Source organism: Protopterus annectens, chromosome 2.part1 (genome assembly GCF_019279795.1).
Source record: "Protopterus annectens isolate FY-2018-M chromosome 2.part1, PAN1.0, whole genome shotgun sequence".
Taxonomy (NCBI): domain Eukaryota; kingdom Metazoa; phylum Chordata; order Ceratodontiformes; family Protopteridae; genus Protopterus; species Protopterus annectens.
Genome location: NC_056729.1, coordinates 574,283,567 through 574,303,182, shown reverse-complemented (window position 1 = coordinate 574,303,182; position 19,616 = coordinate 574,283,567).

Genomic DNA, 19,616 nt, shown 5'->3' with positions numbered 1-19,616 from the left:
TTCTGTATGGCTTACGCCACCCCTTGATTTGAGTATACTGTGCCCTTTAAGGTTTAGTTTACTGTGCCTCTGTCTAATAGTGACACGGGAGTAATCCCTGGGACAAACCTACGATCCCCTCCCACCTATTGAGATTCTTCTTGAAGAGATTCAGTGAGGTGCTCTGCCTCACATGAACTGGAATTCTATTCCAGAGCGAAGGGAGCCTCTGGGTTATGAACCTGTCCCTCCAGCAAGTTCTATTTATTTCTGTGCTGAGGTTCAAGTCCCTCGAGCGTGTGGCTCTAAGGGATTTAGATTTACTGAGGTGGAGCATGTCCATTAATTCTGGATTTGACATAGCTTTGTATGTCAGGCATAGATCGCCTCGAAGTAGGCGGTATGCAACTGAGTAGAGCTGGAGTTTTTAACCGAGCAGCATATGGCATCTGTTTGAGACCCTTGATCCTCTTGATGAGATACTTTTGGGGTCTTTCTAATTGCTGCAGGTGTCGGGTAAGGTGCATCCCAATCAGGGCATTGTATTCTATGCTGGGCCTGATGAGGGATGAATAAAGGCACGATTACCTCTCTTGATCTAGATGTGAAACCCTTCGTGATGAGGTGGGCTATGTAGAAGGTCTTTCTAACCACTTTGGCAATGTGGTTTTCAAAGGAGATTGCTATCAACTTGGGTCCCCAGGTCCCTAATAACTTTCTCTGTACTTAATGGGTTTCGCCTATGTGGTAATTTGTGGGCACATTGTTTTTGCCAAAGGGTATGACTATACATTTTTGGCATTTAGCTTTAGACCAGGGCGCTGGCACCAGTTATCTGTCTCTGTGAGACCTTTTTGAAGGATGTTTGTGTCAGCTGGAGAGTTGATTATGGCCCAGTTTGCAGTCATCTGAACTTGGTGAGCCATAGTCCTCCACGTTTGCCTGTACCTCGGAAAAGTATATACCGAACAAATGTGGTCCCAGGACAGAACCCTGTGGGACGCCACTTGTGACTGGTTTCAAGTCTGACATGGCTCCAGCAACTCTCACTCTGTGGGTTCTGTCTTTGAGCCAGTTTGCAACCCATCTTGTGACATAGTGGTTTATATTTAAGCTGGATAGCTTATCTATGATGCCCAAGTGGGGTATTGTGTCAAATGCCTTTGCAAGGTCCAGATAGGCTGTGTGGACTACCTTCCCTTCATCTATGGCTTTGGTGACTGTTTCGAAGAAGTCAACCAGGTTCAAAAGGCAGGATCTGCCCTTGACAAAGCCGAACTGGGTAGGATCTAGTGTCTGTAGGTCCCCAATGTCTTTGTTTATAAGCTCCATGATGATCCTCTCCATAGCTTGCAGACTAAGCTAGTCAGGCTTATGGGGCGATAGTTTCCAGGGTCCGTAGAGGCTCCACCTTTGTGGAGTGGGACTACTGTTGCTGTACGCCATTCTGTGGGCACATATCCTGTAGTGAGGCTGAGATTGTATAGCTGTTTTATTTGAGGGATTAGTTCATCTTGGAGTTCATGTAGGATGCAACCTGGGACGCCATCTGGTCCCATGGAAGCAGTGTTTTTTGCTTTGGAGAGGGCAGCCTTCACCTGAGCATCAGAGATGTTTGGGAGGCAGCCCTCTGCTGGGATAGATACTTGCTCTTATGGGGGGGAGGGGGGGGAGAAGTTTGCACTGAACCTGTCTGCCAGGATATTGGTGATGTCTGTGAGTTCAGTGTATTTTTTGTCATTTAGAATCAACTCAGAACAAGTCTGGGAGTTGCATCCCAGGTTTCTAACATATCTGAAAAAAGCCTTATGATTGTCTTTGGTGTCCTGTGCAATTTTTCTCTCGAAGCTGGCCTTGGAGGATTTTGTGAGGATCATAATTTTTGCTAGTACTGATCAGAGATGCCTTCCTATTAGGGATTTTGCTCTATCATGTAGTAGCTTCCTCCTTCTGTTGTACAGTTTATTTATGGCAGGGGTCCACCAGACTGGGCGCCTGCCTTTGGATGATTGGGTCTTGGTTTTGTTTGGGATAGCATGATCCATGCATTCCTGGAGATGTCCGTAGAATGCGTTTATATAGGATTCTGCAGTTTGGGCCATAGTTTCCACTGGCCCTGGGGCCTTGAAGGATTCCACTTCAGTTTTGAGAAGTGAGAAGTTAAGCTTTGAGAAGTTTTTCACTGTGGTTTTCGGGCTCTGGGTGGGGTGGGATGTGGACATCTAGTGAGATTAATTTATGGTCTGATCTTACCAATGAGGGATATACTTCTGGTGTGGAGCATAGAGTCCCCATGTTGGTAATGATCAGGTCTAGTATGTTGTCCCCTCTTGTGGGAGTGGTGACTAGTTGTTCCATAGCATTTGAGTTTATAATTTCCAGGAACCTTTGGGCTAAGGTGCTGGGGCTTGAGTAGTGCTCCCAGTCAATGTTTGGGTAGTTGAAGTCCCAATATAATGGTGTTTGGAAAGATCTTCATGTTCTCCAATGTTTTCAGGAAAGCTGAGTGGGATTCCTGACTTTGAGAGGGTGGTCTGTAGGATGCTATAAACTGAAAAGCAGTCTTGCCTACTGTTAGTTGCACATGGATGGTCTCCGATGCCGCGTGCAATGCCACTAACCTGGAGGTGTGGATATCCTTGATAAATATGGAAACTCCCCCTCCTTTTGTGGTTCGGTCCGGGTTTTGGGGCCGAAAAGCATGATATGAGGTATAGCCTGGTAGTGCTGGGGTGCTCTCTGGAGCCTTGAACCAGGTTTCTGTCACTGCACAGATATCGATGTTCTCCATACTGAGGAGAGCTTGAGTGCATGCATCTTGAGGTTAAGACTTTTGGCATTTAGCAGCATTACCCTTAGTTTCTTGTTCCTCGTGCTGTCTATGGGGTGGGTTTGACTTTTGAGCCTTGCCTAAAAAGGCACTATGGGGTGGCAAGAGCCTTTGCCAATATCTGAAAGCCCAGTGGTGACAGGTGCAAGCCGTCCCTAGTGAAGCAATGTGGCTTGTCGAGCATGTCATCCCAGGCTGACAGACACTGGATCCCCTTTGAATGACACCAAAATTTTAGCCAATTGTTAAAATCGATCATTTTGTCTTTGTACTGTGGCATCATTCTAGGTGAGGGTAAGATGCTGCTCGAGGTCAGGGTCATACCAGCCTGGGCTACATGATCAGAGAGCTCCTCTATGTCTCTTTTCATGTAGTCCAGGGAGTGCGTCTCAGGTCATTCACACCAGCATGTACAATAACTGATTCATATTTGTATTTGCTTTGGAGTGACCTGAGTGCTTATGCTATGTGGCGGATCCTAGCACCGACAGGCAGCTCACGTGACCTTCTCTTTATTCAGCCTGGTGAGTGGGACATCAGTGTGTCTGACAATAGAGTCACCTATTACAAGAGTATCAGGTGTGTTATTCAGCCTTAAGGGCTGTGGCTGCTTGGCACACTGACTTTGTGGGCTATGTGTTGTGCATGTTTTGTTTTGAGGTAGTGTTTGCTTGGATGTCTGCTTTGGAGGTCTCTGTTGCTTAGGTAGATTTTTATTTAGAGCCTCCGAGTATGTTTTTGTGTATTTATGTGTTTGGTTCGCTGATGTGCTGGGACTATGTGATACTGGAATTGTGTTGTGTGAGGTTACCTTCTCCTCCTGACTGGTTACCTTCTCCTCCTGACTGGTTACACTGTCTCATTGAGGCCCTTTTGTAAGATGTCCACATCGTTAGTAGAAGCGATTATGGCTCCTAGTTTACAGTCATCTGGGAACTTCATTAGCCAGAGACCTTCCATGTCAACCTGTATTTCAGGGAAGTAGATACCAAACAGGACAGGACCCAGGACTGAACCCTGTGGTACTCCACTTGTCACTGGTCCAAAGTCGGACTTGGAGTCTGCTACTTTCACAGTGTGGGTTGTGTCAGTCAGCCAGTTGACAACCCATCTTGTGACATAGGGATTTATACCTAGTTTAGTGGGTTTATCCATAATTCCAGTGGGGGATGGTGTTGAAAGCCGTGGCAAGATCTAGATAGGCTGTGTGAACCACCTTACCCTTGTCTACGGCTTTGGTGACTGCTTCAAAAAAGTCTATCAGGTTTAGGAGACATTATCTGCCTTTTACAAACCCAAAATGGGTGTGGTCCAGAGTTTGGAGATTACCAATGTCTTTGTTTATAAGTTCCATGATGATACGTTCCATGGCCTTGCAGACCAGGCTCATCAGGCTAATGGGGCACTAGTTCCCGGGGTCCATGAGGCTCCCCCCTTGTGTAGTGGGATAACCGTCGCTGTGCGCCATTCAGCAGGCACAAAGCCTGAGGTGAGGCTATGATTGAACATGGTATGTAGGTGTGGTGCCAGTTTGTTCTGTAGTTCAAGTAGAACGCAGCCTGCAGATCCACAGAGGTTGTAATCTGGTCCCATGGATGCTGTGTTCCTGGCTTTGGAGAGTGGTTTTTACCTGTGCAGCCATGATGAGAGCAACTTTGCACTCTTTCGGTATAGAGATGTGCTCTTTCATGGGTGAGAGGGGGGTAAAGTTAGCACTGATCCTATCTGCCAGGCTGTTGGCAATATCAGTTGGGTCTGTATATTTAGTGCCAGTGTGCTGTAACTCAGAGCAGATCTGAGTGTTGCCATTGAGATTCTTGACATAGCTATAGAATGCTTTTTGGTTGTCTTTAGAATCAGTGTCGACTTTGTTTTCATAACTAGCTTTGGAGGATTTTATCAAGGATCGCAGCTTCTTCCTGAGACTGACCAGGGAGCTCCTCCACTCATAGGATTTTACCCTCTTTTGCAACAGTTTCTTCCTTCTGTTGTGCAGTTTGTTTATGGTAGGGGACCATCAGATTGGCTTCCTTTTCTTGGAGGATAGCGTCTTGGTTCTGTTTGGGATAGCACGATGCATACACTCATGTAAGTGCTTATAAAGTGCAATTGTGAAGGATTCAGTAGTCATAACAGTATTGTCCATCTGCATGGGTGTCCTGAAGTTCAGCACTTTTGTCTTAAGAAGCATGAAGTTGGCTTTGGAGACTTTTTAACATGGTTTTCTTAATAAGGGGTGGGTCCAGAATGTGGATATGTAGGGTAATTAGCTTATGGTCAGATGGGACCAATGAGCCGTTGACTTCAGGTGTGGAACACCAGTCACTCAGGACAAACCAAACCCCATAACCAACACAAATAACCACAAAGTTGGCTAAATGCTACTCATTGCCAGAAGTCTCAGCCTTCAGATGCACACACTCGAAGCACATCTCAGTATGGAGAATAATGATATCTGTGCAGTAACAGAAACCTAGTTCAAGGCTCCAGAGAGCACACCAGCAGTACCAGGATAGTATTCATTCCATACCTTCCAGCATCAGGACCTGGATCATAGCACATAGGGTGGGGATGTATCCATATTCATCAAGGATACCTACACCTCTCTCTACATGCTCCTTACAGGATATGTACCCATTGAATGTTGCACAGCAACATTCTTCACACTCCACAGGGGTGGGGCCACAAAACCCCTTGGCATTCATGCTCTATGAGCCTGTCGAGTCTGCTCTTTAAGGCAATGGAGCCAATCATAATGGAAGTCAACAATAAAGAGATTGTGAACTTTCACAAAGTTGAGCACACACAGTTTGGCTTCATCATATGCAGATCACGCCTCCTGAACTGGGTGGATTTCTTTGAGACCATTACCCAGGCTACAGATGATTGAAATTAGCTCAACACAGCCTATCTATACCTCACTACAGACTTTGACACCATTCCCCAGTCAGGTATCATAGAGGAACTCACCAACCTGGGCATAAATCCATACATCACAAGATGGATTGCAAACTGGCTCACAGATAGATTCCACAAACTAGGAGTTGCTGGCTACATGTCAGACTCTACACCGCTAACAACTGGTGGCCCCCAGGGTTCAGTCCTGGGGTCCCTCCTCTTTGGTATAGACTTCTCAAATGTACATACCAACACAGGGGGGTTGTGGTTGACTAAGTTTGCTGGGAACTGTAAAGTGTTTGCCATAATAGATTCCCGGATGACACAAATATTCTCCAGAAGGGACTCTATGAGACAGATGTGTGGTGTCAGAATCATGGCCTCAAGCTCAATGTGGATGAATGCATAGTGATCCCCTTTGGTGAAAACAAAGTACACACAAACTACCACATAGGTGTTACCCCCTTAAAACTGACAAGGTAATAAGGGATCTGGGGACACAAGTAGATAGTCATCTTTCCTTTGACAACCATGTTGCCAAAGTGATTGGGAAATCCTATGTGGCCCACCTAATCAACAAAGGGTTTGCATCAGGATCCGAAGAGGTAGTGGTGGCCCTCTACTCTTAAGTCATCAGACCCATCATTGAGTACAATGCACCATTTTGGATGTACTCGACTATGCATATCCAGCAGCTGTAGAGACCACAGTGGTACCTCACCAAGAGGATTACTGGCCTCAAACCATTGTGTTATGCAACATAACTGGTAAAACTAAATCTGTTCTTTTGCATACCGCCTACTCAGAGGCACACTCTGCCTAACATACAGAGCCATGCCCAACACATAACTGCTGAGCATGCTCCATCTACATATAACAAAATTGAGTCGCCCTACACACTCCAGGGATATGAAACTCATCACAACAATGAATACAACATGCTGGTGGGATAGAGTACCATCCCAGACACTTGCCTTACTGTGGAACAGAGTCCCAATGTACATCAGACAGAGCCCTTCGCTGACACTCTTCAATAGGAACTTTGATGAGTGGATGGGAAACAGACGATTCGCACCAGCCATCACATCAGCAGCCCCACTAGAAAGGAGCTTAGGGTAACTATTAGAACGAGGGCTTGGGAGACTACCCAATGGGGTGGTGAAAGCTGCACAACTTGCCTAGGCTAACATATGCCTTACTGAAGATAGGTTCATAGGTATGTAGTAGACTATGTGACAGGTACATGTCTACAGATAGTAGATGTGTACTTCATTGTACCATCATGTTGTACAGCAGGCACATGGACCACACACACTGTAATGCTTACAGATACTGGTGGCTGTTATGTACACTGGGTGAGATGTGCACCTCATGTCTTTTGTGCCATTGGGATGTCTGCTGGGTGGGACAGTCCTGGATGGCTCCCTGTCATGGTCACCCTCTTACACACATCTCTGCCCATCCATCTTTGGCTTATTATACTATGTTCCCCCTATATATATATATATATATATATATATATATATATAGGTACATAGGTAGGTAATAGGCTATCTGCCTGAAGGCATATATTAGTATGGCCAGAGTGTGCAGCTATCACCACCCATGGAGTTAGTTCCCTAGGCCTCTGTGTAGTAGAGCTGATGAAGTGATCCATGGTGTGACAGTTCAGTTTCACATGCACTCATCAAGGCTACTCTGGAAGAGTGTCAGTGAGGGACTCAGCTTAATGTAGGTTGGGAGGGAGCCTGTTCCAAAGAAAGGGAAGTCTGTGAGTTATTAATGTATCCCTCCAACATGTTCTATTTATTGTTGTGATGATGATATCCCTAGAGCATGTAGTACAGTGAGCTTGGGGTTACTTCAGATAGCACATGTACATCCGTTCTGCATTGGACATGGACCTGTCTGTTGGGCAGAGATCATCTGAGTAGACAGTATGCAACAGAGTACAGATTGAGTTAAATTCAGTCTTGTTTGCATGGGGCAACTGTTTGAGGCCAGTAATGCTCTTGTTGAGGTACGTCAGTGGTCTTTCCAGCTGCTGACGGTGCCTAGTCAGATTCATCGCAAGTATGTTGTGGTACTCTATGATGGGTCTGATGACTGATGAGTAGAGGAAACCTCCTTTGGCCTACATGCAAAGACCTTGGCAGTTTGTGGGAACATATAGCATGATTTTCTAACCGCTTTGTTAATGGGCCAGATTCAGGAAGGCTTACACGGAGTTTAAGAGTAGTGTAAGCCTCCGTGTAAGCCTCCTGATTCAGCAACAGCCCAAATCTCCGTGTAAGAGACAGCTAACATGTCTCTTACACGGTCAGCGTGGAATGCTCAATACCTCATTTGCAGCTCCAAGATATGCAAATGAGGTATGTGACGATCCACGGGCTCAAACCAGTCCGTGTAACGGACGTGTTAACTACGAAATGTACTCAGCTGACAACTGAGTACATTTCTGCAAAATTAAAACGGAGCTATGTCAGCTCCAAATAAAGGGTGCATTTGTTACATTAAGCATGCCAATGGCCAAATATGTGGCCATTGGCATGAAAAATGTTGCAAAAAAAGTTATATAACTTTTTTTTTTCACGGATTTATGTGTTTAACTGTAGCGCACACCAGCATAAGCGGGTGCGCTATCTAAAACTGAAAACCGAAGCTTATAAGCCCACAATTGTGGGATTTATATATTACATGAAATGTCAATGGAGGGACTTGCAGAGCAAAAACAATATGGCCTCCGTTTAGTGGTTGTCAAGGGGAAGCTCCGTGTAAGATATGTAACTAAGCATTACTAGGCAATCCTATGTAAATGAGGGTTACAATACTGAATCACACTGCCACATAAGTAATGAGCACTTTCTGAGTAGTGTAAGAGTTAGAGAAGGGGAGGAACAAAAAAGGGGAAAGGGGGGGTAGGTGACCAATTCAAAAGGCCAGCTGGGCACTTGGGTTTTGTACAGTGATCAATGTTTGATGAGAAGATCAAAAGGGATCTAGGGGCTTATAGGGTAGAAGAATGTTGGAAAGAGCAGGACAGCTAGTTGGGTGGAACAGTAGTTTATGGGCTATGGTGAGTTGGAAGAAGGTTAGTTGATTGAGAGTTCAAGCCATTTAGAGAAGTGGAGGAGGGAGAGCAGTGATGAGTGATATGGATTTGGCATTAGTAGCAAATTTGGATATTTTGTTATAGCATTGTTCCACTTATGGAGAGAGACAGGATGATAGATTAGTGATGAGCAGAGGAGCGCCATAATAAGAGTGAGAGAGGACAGAGATAAGTGGGAGGCGAGGGTTAGCTTCTTAATGGAAGGAGACAGAAAGTGGTAATTTCTGGGTTACAATAAGCCCAATTTTATGTGTGTTTTTGATGTGTTTTTTGCTGGATATGATGACTGAATTTCTCATACTGGTCATCAATTGATACTACTGAGAAGTTTGGTGCAGTATTACTATTTTGATAGTATGAGTTGGAAAGGCTACATTAATATGAAGAGGAGTTTTGTGTCTGAGTGGTGAGGATTTGGAGGTGGTGGAAGAGGGAGGATCTCTTAGTTTTGTTGGCATTAAGGAGAGGTGAGTTTTGGAACATCCAGTGTTCAAATTGGTAGAAAAATGCAGTTTAAGTTGGGGCTTGGAGTTAAGTTTTGGATTAGTGGCATGGCAGATGAGGGTTTTGGAATCATCAGCTGCATTGAACAATTGTGGTGTTGGGGAATGGCTTTATGAGGTCATTAATAAAGATATTCTGAATAGTAATGGGCCAAGAATGGAGCCTTGAGGTACTCGATAGGTGAAGGAAGGAAGGTAGATGGTAGCTAGGCCCCATTTTACAGCTTGGGATCTGTATGGAGAGGTAGCTAGTAAAGGAAAGAGCCTTTTGACTAAGGTTACAGGTTGGAGATGGTTTAGAAGGAGGGAGTGGGAGATGGTGACAAAAGCTTTTAGATAGATCTAGTAGAACAGTTGAGACTACACATTACCAGAGTCATGAGCAGAGTTCACAGAATGAAGGAAAGAGAGAAGGGCAGTGGTGGTACTGTGTCCAGGTGTGAAAGCCATGTTGGGTGGGGAGAATAGTTGATGTTCAGTAAGGAAAGACAGGAGTTGGAGGTGTCTACACTTTGGAGGATTTTTGGAAATAGGGGAGAGAGGATAGCAATGGATGAAAATTAGAGACATTGCAGTTCTTACCACCTTTGTGAAGTGGATGAATGAAAGCAGAATACCAGAGTTTGGGTACATAGGATTCAATCAGAGACCTGTTTATTAGGATGCTGATAGGTATGGCAATGGAGTCAGAAGCTGTCTCTTAGGAAGGAGGAAGGGATGTTATCAGGAGCATTTGAGCAAGGTTTGAGTTTATAGAAGTTTCCTTGTGGAATTTAGGCAGGTAGGAACAGGTTTGAGTTCAAAATGGGGGGAGTGGCAAGGGAGAGTAAGATTAATGTAGGTGGGAGGGTTGTTATTAAAGAAAAGTCTTGGTTAGGTCAGCAATGGAAGAAGTGAAGAAGGAATTGAAAGTGAGGCAATTTCAGGGTCAGATTTGCTGGTATCAGGGCAGGGTTTTTAGTACCCAGGTGTAAGGAGGAATTAATGGAGTTCCAAATTGTTTTGGATTTCTGGTATGGTTTTCTTTGTAATTTTGATGTAGTAGGACTATTTATCTCTAATGACTAGTTTTTTGGCCAGATTTCTCAGTTGTTTAAACTGAGGTAAATATCAGGCAGTTGTGTGTGTGTTTGAGGTAAGCTTTCAGGATTTGTCTCTTTGGTGCATAATCTTTTTGTGTCTTCGAGAGCCAAGGGGTGGGTTTAGATTTAATTATTTTTCTTCTCATAGGAGCTTAGGAGTTAAGGATATTTAAGAATGTAGAATTAAAATATTCAGCGGCTTCACCTAGTGGCAGAGTGTTTTTAGGGGGTTCCAATTAGTTAGCCTAAGGGAGCTAGAGAAATAGTCTTGGCTAAACTTGGTTGGGTTCGTGTTTGAATAAAATGATGACAGTGAGGAGAAGTGGAAGTGGCTCAGAATAGAGAAGGCGGAGGTGGTCTCCTAAATGGCCAGGAATTACACCCAGATGAAGTGATTTTGTTAGGATGGGACACAAGTATCCAGTCAAGTATGGTGCCAGGGGTTGTCTTTATTAGGTCTGGTAATGGGTTAGTAAGTTGGGTGAAGTTGAATAGATTGATGGTAAAGGGAGGAATTAGGATTATTGATATTTCCCCAGTCAATGTTTACATCTCCCAGAATAAAGGTTTCTAGTTTAATGTTAGAGGATGACTGCCACAGGCGAGGATATCTTCCAAAGTATTTACATTATTACCAGGAGGAATATAGAGGAAATAATGCAGATGCTTTTGTGGATGTTCATTTGTAGTATGCCAATGACTAGTTCTGCATTGTTGAAAGATGGGATGGAGTTAGGGTATGGGGTTATAGTGAGGAGGTTAGTGTAGATTAAGGCAACTCCTCCTCCTCTTTTATTAATGCGGTCAGATCGGAGGGAATGAAATCCAGGAGGAAGAAATTCAGAGTCTTTGATGTGAGGTTTAAGCCAGGTTTCAGAGATGGCTAGTATGTCTGGAGAGTTTTGGGTGAGCCAAGCATGAAAGAGTGTGATTTTATTTTTTAAGCTTTGGGCATTAAAGGTGAGGAATTTGAGATTTTATTAATGTGTATTTTATTGGAGGTGGGCAGATTTTTGGAGAGAAGTTTGTAGGGATTTGTAGAGAAGGTAGGACCTGGATTGGGTTGAATATCACCAGCTAAATGAAGGAGAGTATAATGGGGTAAGTTTATTTGGTTTGTAGTTTGCTATGTAATAATGGTAGGGATTTACTTTAAATATATGGGTGTTATAAGGGACTGGAAGTAATTTTATTTTGAAGAGAAGTAGAGGGTGGGAAGTGATTAAAAAGGGTGAGATATTGTGGAAGTGGGATGTGGGTTGGTTTTGGGGTGGAAGAGGAGAAGAGAGCACATGAAAGGTAGTGAAGGAGGTTAATTGGCATAGCGATAGAAGTAAGATGAGAGTGGGGAAGAGAAGGATCTTTTTTGGCAGGCTATGCATGATAGTAGGAGTGAATGAGAGATAAGGGAGGATAAGGTAAGTGAGAGTAAAAGTGATTAGGGGTGTGTTGGAGGAAAGTGGGAGGGGAATAATGTAAAGTCTGATTGGTCAAAAGATAAGGGAGGGACTAAAGGAGAGGAGTAGTGTGATTGGGAGGAAAGGGGGAGGGACTCTTAGTGAAGGTATAAGTTTAGAGGTACTGGGGTGGGTGGGAATTGGGGGCAGGGTAGGGGAGCGGAGTGAGCCCGCAGGGCGAACAGAGTGGGAAGAGCAAAGAAAGTGGGAATGGCCAGAAACAATCAGTGATCTGCTAGAAGGAGAGCTACAACAGGGGGGGGGGCAGGTAAGGGGGTTATAACCTTTAGAAGCTTAATTTCCTAAGGTTTGATGGTGAAGGAAAGCTACTCTGTTATTTGTTTTAAAAAGATAAAATAAGAGTATGATTTTGTGATATATAAAAAGTACACAGAGTGGAGAGATCAAACTACAGCAGTCTTAGTGAGGGGATGGACAGTGTCTAGAATAAGTGTATCTAAGTAGTGGGATGAAAGTATGAAATTACGGCTATTCTTGCTTAGGGCAGAGGATGAAAAGAAGGGAGAAAAGGGATAGACTTACAGCTAAGCTAGGTTGAGGGCAGGGACACTGTCTGGGAAGAGTTGGTCTGAGGGGAATGAAGAGGGAGGTTTGAGTGCAGGACTTATTAATAGGAGGGTGCTGCCACCTAGTGGGAAAAGAGGGAGGTACACTAGAGGAGAAAAGGTACAACTAAGAAGGACGGGATGTGGAGATAGGATAGTGGTGGATTACATTTAGAAAAAAAAAAGAAAAGAAACAAGGATGGAGTTGGGGGGCAGTGCATTGACCATAGGTAGGCTGCTCTCACGTGTGCCAGGTAGGGTGACATGCCCTGTATTGGCCAGTGTTAACACTCCATAGTTTCTATTGGTGGCCAGTATGCATTGTACTACACATGTTTTGGCACTTGAGTACGCATGTGTGTGTATGACATGGGTTGACACTGTGCTGTGGGTGATGCTGTTGTTACTATCTGTCATTGGTTTGCATTACTAAGGTTAACACTGTCCCAGCTGCATAATCCTGTATTAATGCACACTGTTCACCTACAGGGTTGCATAGACTGTGCTATCAGAAACACAAAATTCTCACTTATACAGTAAAAGTGCATTAGTCTCATGGACCCCTGCCATAAACTAAATATATAATAGAAGGTGTGATGTTATACCAAAAGAGTTACATACCAAGAAGGATAACCTCTCTGGTCAGTATCATTGGGAAAATTCAATCCCTCAATAAACATACAAGGCAAGCTTCAAAATACAAAATGGCAACGATTCCAAAGACAACACTAAAGCTTTCTTTACTGTTGTTCATAATATACAGGGGAAATCTCAGATTGGGTCACAGTTAATGCAAATGGTCACAAAATACACTTATCTGACTGACATTACCAATTTCTTGTCAGACAGTTTGAATGCGAATTTCACCACCCTGTCGCTGTACAAGGGCCACATTTCTAGACCTGCAGAACGTAATACCTGATGATTCACAGGCACTCTAGTTAAAACATCTCTTTAACAAGGTCCACACCACAGTGGCAATGGTACTGGACAGTGTCCCTGGCTGTGTCATAAACAAGTTAACATATGAAGTCACCACTCACCTAAACACTCTGTCCAGATGGAGCCTCTATACAGGTTACATACATGTGGAATGAAGTATGGTAAAGGTGTTCACAGTCCACAAGGGTTGAGCTACAATGTCTTCTTCTCCTTTCAGATGCTCTCATTAGGGTTGCCACAGTACATCATCTGTTGCCATGTCTTCCTGTCCTCTGCATCTTGCGCTGTCACACCACCCACCTGCATGTCCTCTCTCACCACAGCCATAAACCTCATCTTAGGCATTCCTCTTTTCCTGTTATGTGGTGGCTTCATCCTTAGCATCTATTTCACAATATACTCTGCATCCCTCCTCAGCACATGTACAAACCAACTTAATCCTGCCTATCTGGCATGGTCTACTAACCTTCTAACCTGGCCTGACCTCTAATATACTTATTCTCAAACCTGTCCACCCGCGTCACACCCAGTGCAAATGTTAACATAAATTGATTAAGGGTAGAACTACAACAGGTCCTGGAAACTCTCACCCTATAAGCCAGACCAATGTTATCTGGAAGGCTATGGAGCACAGCATTATGGAACTCATTAACAGAGACATTATGAACCTGCAAACACTGCACCATACCCACTTAAGTTCTCTAAAGGCCAGATCATGGCTCCTACACCTAGTAGACTTCAAGCCAGTCAACAAGGATATAGGTGAGGGAGGGGAAGTGAACACAGCCAAGCTATAGCTCTCCAGCAAATTATACCCATCCCACATACTGGTATTAGACATAACCTCAACAGACTGACCATAAACGATTGTTAGATGATGGCTTGACAGCTGACACACAGATGTAGGACACACAATAACATTTGCAGCCTCCATGTACTATTCTATGCCAGTAGCAAGTGGTATTCACCTGCACTCAGTCCTGGGACCACTCCTGTTTGGCATATAGCTTTCTTAGGTACAAGCAAACACAGTAGGGATATGTCTGCCCATGTTTGATGAAAATGCATACTGTGGGCTATACTTTATTCTCCTGATGACACACACATCCTCCAAAAGGGTATCATACAGATAGATACCTGGTGTCAAACTCATGCTGTAAAGCTATAAGCCTAAGAAAGCATAGTTATCCACTTTTAGAAAACAAAGTATCCCCAGAGTACCACATAGGTAGTAGCCCCCAAAATGTGGAACAGGTACTAATGTATACATAGAGCCATGTGTAAGTCATCTCTCCTTTGATAAGCACATTACCAAAGGGTTTTGGAAAGCCCTTTGTGGAGCACATAAGCAATAAAGGGTTTGCATGCAGATCCACAGAGGTCGCTGTGCGCCATTCAGCAGGCACAAAGCCTGAGGTGAGGCTATGATTGAACATGGTATGTAGGTGTGGTGCCAGTTTGTTCTGTAGTTCAAGTAGAACGCAGCCTGCAGATCCACAGAGGTTGTTGCACACCTATAATGATTAGTCATCTTTGCCAGACTTTGCTTGCTTTGGAACAGGTTTCAAATATACCTCAAGCATAAACCCTCACTCACACTCTTCAATAGAAACCGTGATGAGTGGATGTGAAATGGAAGCCATAGCCCAGGGATCACTGCAGTGGCTAAACTTGTCACAAGCATACAGAAGTGACCTAAGGTCTGGAAAACGCCAGCATTCTCTGGCAAAGATAACACATGCATTCATGAAGAAAGCAGAGTACCCACTTATGAAATACTTGAGGTCACATGTATGTATATGGATTTGCCCCACAGCTACCTTGCATGTGTAATGCACATACAGTTGTCATTGTGATATGTCATACATGCATGCACCTGATGAAGCTATGTGTGAAAGCGCTTGTGCTTGAATAAAGGCAGTACTGTGGAGAGCTTTTATATACTTCGTTTTCTTTGACTCTGAGCCATACCCCAGTAGCACTTTTGGACTTGTTTGTCCCTTTTAAATTAGTTTCCTGGGCCTCTGTCTAGCAGGGCCACTGAAGTGATCCCAGGGGCAAGTTACAATTTCCCATCCACTCATCAAGATTCCTCTTGAAGAGAGTCTGCAAGGGCTTTACCTAACATCAACTGGGATTCTATTCCAGAGTGACAGAAGTCTCTAGGACAGGAATCTATCCCTCCAGCATGTCCTGTTTATTGCTTTGCTGAGGTTTAATTCATTGGGCGTGTGGCTCTAAGAGATTTGTTTTTCTTGAGGTGGAGCATGTCCATTAATTCCGGGTTGGACATGGCCTTATACGTCAGGCATAGATCTCCTCTGATCAGGCAGTAAGCAACCGAGTAGAGCTGGAGTTTCTTTAGTCGAGCTGCATAGGGCATCTCTTTGAGGCCCGTGATCCTCTTGGTGAAATACTTCTGTGGTCTTACCAGATGTTTCATGTGCCAATTAAGGTACATACCAAATGGGGCATTGTACTCTATTATGGGCCTAATGAGTGATGAGTAGAGGCACAATGACCTCTCTTGATCTAGAGGTGAACCCTTTCGTGATTAGGTGGGCTACATAGAAGGAATAACTAACCACTTTGCCAATGTGATTATCAAAGGAGAGGTTACTATCTACCTGGGTCCCCAGGTCCCTAATTACATTTTCCATACCTAGTGGATTACCACCTATGTGGTAATTTGTGGGCACTTTGTTTTTTCCAAAGGGGATGACTATGCATTTTGCCATTCAGCTTGAGGCCATGGTTTTGACACCAGGTATCTGTCTCTGTAAGACCCTTCTGGAGGATGTCTGTGTCAGCCAGAGAGTCGATTATGGCCCCCCAGTTTACAGTCATCTGGGAACTTGGTCAGCCATAGTCCTCCCATGCTTGCTGTACCTCAGAGAAGTATATACTGAACAGGAGGGGTCCCAGTACCGAGACCTGTGGGATGCCATTTGTGACTGGTTTAAAGTCAGACATGGCACCTGCAACTCTGACCATGTGTGTTCTATCCATGAGCCAGTTGGCCACCCATGTCGTGACATATAGGTTAATGTTCAAGCTGGTAAGCTTGTCTATGATGCCAGAGTGGGGAATGGTGTCAAAGGCCTTAGTAAGGTCCAGGTAGGCTGTGTGGACTACCTTCCCTTCATCTATTGCCTTGGTAACTGTTTCAAAGAAGTCAACTAGGTTTAGGAAGCAGGATCTGCCTTTAACAAAGCCAAAGTGGGTAGGGTCCAGTATCTGGAGGTTCCCAATGTCTCTGTTTATGAGTTCCATGATAATTTACTCCATAGCTTTGCAGACCAGGCTGGTCAGGCTTATAGGGCGATAGTTCCCAGGTTCTGTTGTGGCACCACCTTTGTGGAGCGGGATGACTGCTGCTGTACGCCATTCTTTGGATACATAGCCTGTGGTAAGGTTGAGTCTGAACAGTGAATGTAGGTGAAGGTTTAGTTCCTTTTGGAGCTCATGTAAGACGCAGCCTGGGACACCATCCAGTCCCATTGATGCTGTGTTCTTAGCTTTGGAGAGGGCTGTTTTTACCTGCATGTCCATGAAGTCTGGGTCTCTGCATTCTTCTGGGATGGACACGGGCCCTTTTGGGGGTGAGGGGGGTGAAGTTTGCACTGAACTTGTCCACCAGGATTTTGGGAATGTCAGTTTGTTCAGTGTATTTTTTGCCATTTTGCAGTAGCTGAAAGCATATCTGAGAGTTGTCACCTAAATGTTTGATATAGCTAAAGAAGGCTTTGTGGTTATGTTTAGATTCCTTGGCAATTTTTCTTTAGAAACTGGACTTGGATTATTTTATGAGCGATCATAGTTTCTTGCTAATAATAATTAGTGATGCCTTTCCTTTTTGGAATTTTGCTCTATCATGTGTTAGTTTCCTCCTTCTGTTGTATAGCTTATTTATGGGCAAGGACCACCAGATTGGTTTCTTCTTTTTGGAGGAGTGAGTCTTGGTTTTAATTGGGATGGCATGATCCATGCATCCCTGTAGGTGCTCATAGAATGCACTTGTAAAGGATTCTGCAGATTGGATAGCATTAGCCTGTAGTAAGGGGGCTTTGAAACTTTCCACTTCGGTCTTGAGAAGTGTGAAGTTTGCTTTTGAAAAGTTTTCACAGTGGTTTTGTTGACTGGGGGTCAGGATGTGGATGTCCAGTGTGATTACGCCATGATCTGATATTACCAGCGAGGGTTTACCTCTGGTGTGGAACACTGATCCCCTATGTTGGTGATGATCAGGACCAGTATGTTGTCACCTCTAGTGGGTGTGTTGACCAGCTGTTCCAGGCTGTTTGAGTTTATAAACTCTAGGAAGCATTGGGCAAAGGACTTTGTACTCGAGTAATTCTCCCAGTCAATGTTTGGGTAGTGAAATCTCCTCATATCATGGTGTTTGGTAGGACCTTTAAATTACCCAGTGTTCTCAGGAATACTGAGTGAGGGTCCTGAGACAAGGTATGTGATCTGTAGCAGGCTACGATCTGATAAGCAGCTTTGCCCAATGTTAGTTGCACTTGCATGGCCTCCAAGGCCTCGTGCTGTGCCACTAACCTGGAGGTGTGGGTATCCTTTATGAAAATGGATACACCCCCTCCTTTAGTATTTCAGTCTGGGTTTTGGGGCTGGCCTTTCGGAGGGATTGGGATTTCTTTAAGTGGAGCATGTCCAACACCTCTGTGTTTGACATAGCTTTGTATGTTAGGCAGAGATCACCTCTGAGTAGGCGATATGCGACAGAGTAAAGTTGTAGTGTTTTGAGACAGTCTGTGTGTGGCATGTATTTGAGGCTGCTAATCCTCTTTGTGAGGTATTTCTGCAGGCTTTCCAGTTGTTGTAGATGTCTTGTGAGGTACATAGCAAAAGGGGCATTGTACTCTATAATGGATCTAATGAGTGATGAGTAGAGGGGAACAATGACCTCTTTTATTCTGCATGAGACACCTTTTGTGATGAGGTGTGCAATGTAGAAGGATTTCCTGACTACTGTGGTGATGTGATTATCAAAGAAGAGTCTACTGTCCACCTGTGTCCCAAGGTATCTTATCACACTTTCAGTGTTAAGTATACTACCACCTATGTTGTAGTTCATGGATACAGTGTTTTTACCAAAGGGGATGACAATGCACTTTTTGGCATTGAGCTTAAGGCCATGGCTTTGACACCAGGCATCTTAGGTTCATAGGTTCATAGGTTCATACTAGGCTATCTGCCCTGAGGCAATTATAAGCCTAGCCCGATTCTGTATGGCTTACGCCACCCCTTGATTTGAGTATACTGTGCCCTTTAAGGTTTAGTTTACTGTGCCTCTGTCTAATAGTGACAGGAGTAATCCCTGGGACAAACCCTCGATCCCCTCCACCTATTGAGATTCTTCTTGAAGAGATTCAGTGAGGTGCTCTGCCTCACATGAACTGGAATTCTATTCCAGAGCGAAGAGCCTCTGGGTTATGAACCTGTCCCTCCAGCAAGTTCTATTTATTTCTGTGCTGAGGTTCAAGTCCCTCGGCGTGTGGCTCTAAGGGATTTAGATTTACTGAGGTGGAGCATGTCCATTAATTCTGGATTTGACATAGCTTTGTATGTCAGGCATAGATCGCCTCAGTAGGCGGTATGCAACTGAGTAGAGCTGGAGTTTTTAACCGAGCAGCATATGGCATCTGTTTGAGACCCTTGATCCTCTTGATGAGATACTTTTGGGGTCTTTCTAATTGCTGCAGGTGTCGGGTAAGGTGCATCCCAAAGGGCATTGTATTCTATGATGGGCCTGATGAGGGATGAATAAAGGCACGATTACCTCTCTTGATCTAGATGTGAAACCCTTCGTGATGAGGTGGGCTATGTAGAAGGTCTTTCTAACCACTTTGGCAATGTGGTTTCAAAGGAGAGATTGCTATCAACTTGGGTCCCCAGGTCCCTAATAACTTTCTCTGTACTTAATGGGTTTCCGCCTATGTGGTAATTTGTGGGCACATTGTTTTTGCCAAAGGGTATGACTATACATTTTTTGGCATTTAGCTTTAGACCATGGCGCTGGCACCAGTTATCTGTCTCTGTGAGACCTTTTTGAAGGATGTTTGTGTCAGCTGGAGAGTTGATTATGGCGCCCAGTTTGCAGTCGTCTGCGAACTTGGTGAGCCATAGTCCTCCCACGTTTGCCTGTACCTCGGAAAAGTATATACCGAACAAATGTGGTCCCAGGACAGAACCCTGTGGGACGCCACTTGTGACTGGTTTCAAG